The following is a 6,184-nucleotide window of genomic DNA, read 5'->3' as shown; positions in this document are numbered from 1 at the left end:
TAGTATTTACAACAAAGTCTAGACAAATCTACACATAACCAACCTCTTCAAAACTCTCAGGAAGGGGGTATTTATACAACCAAAATATATACAACAGAATGTCTCATCAAAGCTATGAGACAATATCTAAGTTTAACCTAAAGTAATTTACAAGCAAAGTGAAAATAGATCGGAAAAGATATCTGATGTTGTGCTGGATGGTTGGCTCTTTATGGTTCGGCTTGCAGGTGTCCTAAGTAGCTGTGCGCCGACTGTTTGTAATAATTGTTCTTTAACTTTTGACTTGCTTCGCTTAGTTTGCTCTGATGCTCTTTATTTCTGATTTGATTTGCCTTTACTTCTCCACTGATACTCTTTATGACTGATCTGATACTCTTTGACTTTAATCATCTTCTTTAATGTTGAACCGACCCTGCTCACCACTGTTCAGCAAAAATGGAACTGCAAGATGTCTTCTCACCGCCTTTCCTCTGGTAAATTCATGTCTCTGATGGTTGCCACTGGCTGGGGTAACAAAATATCCCTGTTTATCCTTGTTTCTCTCTTCTGCGAGCTTGGGAAATCCCCTGGCTTGCTTTAAACTGTATCAAAGAGTAAGAAAACTGTACTGGCGGGTTGACTGAGGTCGAGCTGGTCGATGGAGCCTCTGTGGTCCGCAGGCGATCGAAACTGGAGCTGTGAACATTAGTTTCTTGGAGCGCGCGGGCGCTATATGCGGAAAACATGATAAAAATGACCTCTTTTACCCTTTATTGACAAAAATGAATTTGGTGGGAAAAATTTGATTTTTCGGACGGGTGACGTCAGCGGGGGGTATGAAACAGTCAACCTGGCAGGTGACGTCAGCAGTACGGATGGTGACATGGCGATGACATCAGCAGAAGGGTCAGTGGGACGGTGGTAAGTGGTTTCCCCCCGCACCGCTTTTGGGCGGAGGGGCAGCGAGCATAGCGGGAGATTGACGCGTGGCACTTGTACGAGAGAAATACCACCGTCTCCCCGGGCAGTAAAGTTCAGCGGATGATGGGGTCGCGATATGATTGTCAGCCGTCGGATGTGGGGCCGATGATCTGACGGTTGGCGCTTTAGCGAAGATGGCGGATGGTTAATGCATGGGGGTCGATGCAATAAAAAGTGTTAAACATGTATCAAGGTCGTGTTGATTGGTCTGCGGGGTGATTAAGTTATTTAATTAATCGGAGGTTAACTAACCTTTGAGCGCGCAGCGGGGAGGCTATTAAGAGTTCCAAATGAACCTTTAATCCCTGCTTAATTAATGCTATGGTTATAGTTTAACCGGGGGCGGGGATATTAAAATATGGGGATTATATTATATATAATATGGGATAAGGGTATTGATTTACATGGGATTTATATAAAATAATGTTAATGAGTTAATATGAATTTTGTGAAAATGGAAAGCGCTAAGCATAATTTTTTGGAATTTTTACATAAAACTTAGGCCAAAAAGGGAAGAAAAGGGGTTTTCACAAGGAATATGGTCAATTTCCTAAGTAAAGTAGGAATTCACTTAGGCAATGAATGAAATGGAATGAGGCTTTCAAGAGGGATATTAAGCAGATCTTAATATCTCTGGGGGAAATTAGTAAGTGTTTTTTTTTTTGGGGAAAATATGAATGAGAGATAGACATGCCTCGCTTGAGCTGCTCCAAGAGTATCTGCTTTGCACTTGTGATAGAGGTAAGACTAACACTTTGAGAAACAAAATTTATCACAAGTCTCATTTTGCAACATCAAAACTACCTACCCAGCCTACTTTGCCTTGCATTTTTCTTCTCTTGCTTGGGTGCACTTAGACTAGCAAACCCTTTTCAATCTTCTTTTCTTTTTATGATAAGTCTATCTAAGTCTGCACTTATTTCTTCCAAGGGCTCAGATTAAACAGTTGAGCCCCTTTGCTTCTCTACCTATCTATCTATGTGCCAAGATTAAACAGTTTGGACATATTTTATTCTCTATCTCTAAAACAGGAAATTGAAACATGAACTGGCCAAGATTAAGATGTTTGACCATTCATCAATTGTGGCAAAAAGTTCAACAAGTTGTACATGATGCTCTATTTACAGAAAATGAAAAAGTAGTGGCATTTGGACTTGCACACTTTCATGGTCTTTTTCATTTGGGGTTCATTTTTCATTTTTTCTTTTGACCATTTATTTTTTCACCCTTTGATATTTCTTTTAGGGTATACCGTCTTTACATTTTTTTATTTTTTTTATTTTTTCATAATATGGAAACCTTTACAGCAAGGAAAGGATGAACATATTACAGAGCTCAACCAGTCAATCATGAAATACGACACCTATTACTATAAGAGTATAACACCTTCTCCAGGGGTTTTGCCCGGCGATGCGCTAATCGCGCATCAAAAACTGCCTACGTTTCTTGATCCAGGCTTCCCTGGTGCCAATTTTCGCCTTTTGCACGTTTTGTTAGATGACTTCGGAAATCGGAGTTTCTCCTTATTTTCCCATTATACTTTGAACATTGCTACGTATATCTTTCTGTTTTCAGCTCCTGCAATTTACGAAATCAGGAAAGAGTAATGATATGAATAAGGTGACGGGAAAGCTTTAAATGTTGAAATCATATAAAATATATCACCCTACGTGACTTCTTGATAAGATCGAAACCTTATGTCATTAATGATCATCAACTAACTCATTAATGCGCATCACTTGACATCAGATTATGAAAAACCTTTTTGGAGCGACGTGCCCTGCAGATCTGCGATAATGCGATTTTGCAATTTGCTTCACAATATCGCAGATCACAATATCACTAATCCGTTATGTTTTTACAATCATTCATTACCATGTGTTTCTACGAAATGCGATTTGCGAGACTCATTATCGCATATCGCCAGCTTTGAAGTATTTCACCTTAAGTGATGTTTGAAGCATATGAAAACTGCGATGCGATGAGTTCCTTCGATGTGCGATCTCGCATCGTGATTTCGTATTTGTAGGAGTTTGCTTATATGATGTCGTTATTTCCTTTTTGCGATGCGATGCTAATATCATTGAGAAAAAGATTTTGTTCGAACTTATCATAAACTTAAGTCTTTTTGGATTTTTGCGTATATTCTCCTAAGTTTATGATAGTAAGATTTATTCAAAAAGGAAATACAAGTTCTAATTTATCGTTATTTCTAAATGAAGGGTCCTCACTTATTTAGTATTGATGTCAAAACTAAAATAAAAAGGGGGGTTGTTGCTGGCCACAACACCTCCTCCATTCAGTTATAAATTGACCAAGCATTCAAAGGCTAGTCTAGGATGGACCTTCTTGAGCTAAGGAAATGTTGTTTGAATGAGATTTGCAAGAGTATTATGATGATGTCAAATTGTTGCTTCATGAGGAGAGAAGGATTTTACGCTGGAAGGATGACACTAAATCGAGCATGCATCTACATGGGTTGTAATCTTTCCTTCTATTAATAAAGAATTCTCAGCTTTTTCCATTCATGTGTTATATGATGTATATCGTATTCTTGATTCAATGATATGTTTACTTAACAAATCATCATTATTCTATGCTTTGATGGGTTTCTGTTTCGATTTGTGTGCAGGTACTTTCCAAGCGAATTAAGTACGGAAAGGAGTGGCAAAATCGGTCAAAGGAGAGAGGGATCGAGCGGAAGTTACAGGTTGGTACCTTTGTTCTTATTTCTCTTATCTGTTAATTATAGGAAAAGTGATGAATTACTTTGTCTGATGTTTCTAGACTAGCTACTAGGTATAGAGGGTTAGCCGTTTGAAAAAACACTAAATTTGCCCATAAAAGTCCTCAAAGTTGTATTGCTAACAATTTCTTCATCTTTTGTTTTTCATCTCGGTTGTACCTCGTCCCTTCACCTGTCAACCGCATCCTAATTTCTCAACCCTTCTATTGACCTTCGTCTGTATAATTCAATGGTATTTTTGTTTTGAATCCAAGGTTATCAATATTTATTTATTTTTATTTATTTTTGAATTTTTTTGAACTTTTGATTTATGTTTTAAATTGTTTATTTATATAACTTTTTTTAAATTAATAATAATATTTGTTTTAATTAATAATATTATTATTCTTATTAGTAATATTTTAATTAACTATACTATTTTTTTTATTAACTATATGTATGATTTTAAACGTTGGCAATCAATTTGAGGCCACACTCTTTTTGAAAGTGGCTCGCGGTTGTAGCGTCCGGTGCTATAGCGTCTTTAGTGCTGGTGCGGGATTGGTGCAGCAGTGACGTGAGGTGAGGGCAGTGAGGGATGCGGCCAGTGGACAGTGGGGGTAACAAAGTAGATGAACAACCAACGCCAAGGTGGACGCAAGATTGTCAGAAGGCGATGGCACGTCAACATGGGCAACTGTTACTTCGCATCGGGCGGAAATTCCATTGTTGCTCATTTCGTGGTCGACACCTTACGTTGAAGAAGTTACAAGAATAAATAGAGACACAAAGTCTATCAAAGTCGAGTGGTATTACAGGCCTGAACACATTATAATGGACAGATGCATGCAAGTCGTCTATGATAGAGATGTAAAACCCCACGAGATAATAACCGAGTTTATGGACGTCGAAATTTTGTACGCTAGTCACGTTGGACCCGAAGAGATATCGGTGGAATATGTGGTGCAAAAATGCAAAGTCATGTTTGTAAAAAAAATCTACCAACACCTCTACGCTTGTGCTTCCTCCCACTCTTTTATTGCATATTACTGAAAATGCTTCCATAAAGGCCATAAGAATACCTTGATGATTTTGAAATTGATGCTATACATAACCCAAATACTTGTCATGGATTTCAATAAGTTTCGGCAAAAATTCATGCTTATCATTCTCAGAATCCTCTGCTCATTTAATCAAAGTTATTACTTCGGTAGTTACATGCTCTTTTAAAACACTGACCACTAGTTCCATATCCTGGGGTATCTTACCAAACAACTTATACATCCTAAAAAAAGGTTGTCTTTCTTGTCATCCGTAAGCAACACACAGCAACCTGAATCCTATTTTTCCAAGAGTTGAATTTCATAACGAGAGAGGAGTTCATACTCTACTGTCTCCATTAAGTTGTGCTCATTGCTAGAGTGCAAATAAGGGGCAACCTTGTGCTTCTCATTTTTCAGAGACTTCCATTTTTAGCATATATTGGGGGAAGGATTCTTATACAATCCATAAAGCCTTTCGAGCATGGTAAGTTGCGGTATCTTCAAACATGGGCTTTTCAAAATGATTCTTGTAGGAGTCCATACCATTACCATTACCAATTTCCAAGAAAATGTTCACAACGTGTTTCACCAAAGCCCTGTCAATCTTCTCTCCCTCGCGCTCTCGCTTTATCAAATCCAACACACCATTCTTCACATCCATCCGTACGTGATCATACACAAGCTCACGGAAGCAGAGCAACGCAACTTCTCTGAGACTGGGCAGCACAACACCCGTTTTTCCGCCCACGAAGTAGAGATCCAAATGAGAGAACATGTGTGACATGTATTGGACCATAAGCTTGTAATTTTCCCAACGTTTCTCAAATTCCCTACAAATGAACTCACCACCCTGTTGTTTACTCAATGCTGGTAAAACCACCAAAGATATGTATAATTCAAACGACTTCCTGTACATGGTGGTCATGAGGGTGTTTTTGGGAACACAGTTGGCAAATAGTCATATAAGCCTTCATAAAGCATCCTTCTACTCTTTTTCTCAAGTTTCCCAAACCTCTGGAGATCAAAGCCCGCCCTTCCTCAAAAAAATCATAAATCTGCCAGAAAATAATATGTTCACAGACAATATCATTTCTTTGGGCCCAAGCTCTCACCACTTTAAGATTTCCATGAAACTTCAATTGATAAGGTACTCTTTGAAATTGTTAGGGATATTGAATTCTATTGTCAGTCATTAATTGCTCTAATCATCGTCTTGATAGCCTTTGATACGGTGGAGAGTGAGAGTGAACTCGACGTTGCCCAAATTAGACACCGGGAGTAATTGGTTCTCTTCAAGGAGTAATTGGATCACTAGTAAGCTGGAGGTCAGGTCTGAGACATTCCAAAAATATTCTACTAATATCAATATTGGTGTGTTTTATTAGCATCTTATTCTTGTATTCCTCATTGTAGGCCAATTTAACTATAAATTCTTCCTCGTCAGTTGGTGGGTCAA

The 6,184-nt window shown here is 38.3% G+C and overlaps 1 pseudogene; it reads right to left on the bottom strand.

Moving 5' to 3' along the window:
• Positions 1-5,182: 5,182 nt before the first annotated feature.
• LOC149191601 (cullin-1 pseudogene) lies at positions 5,183-5,644 on the bottom strand (annotated as a pseudogene).
• Between the last annotated feature and the right edge of the window lie 540 nt (positions 5,645-6,184).

The sequence above is a fragment of the Pinus tabuliformis genome, chromosome 2_2 (genome assembly GCF_031772625.1).
Source record: "Pinus tabuliformis cultivar Carrire ecotype Pingquan chromosome 2_2, CPIR1, whole genome shotgun sequence".
NCBI lineage: Eukaryota > Viridiplantae > Streptophyta > Pinopsida > Pinales > Pinaceae > Pinus > Pinus tabuliformis.
Note: the sequence above shows the minus strand (reverse complement) of the source record. Positions and strands in the feature narration are given on the sequence as shown.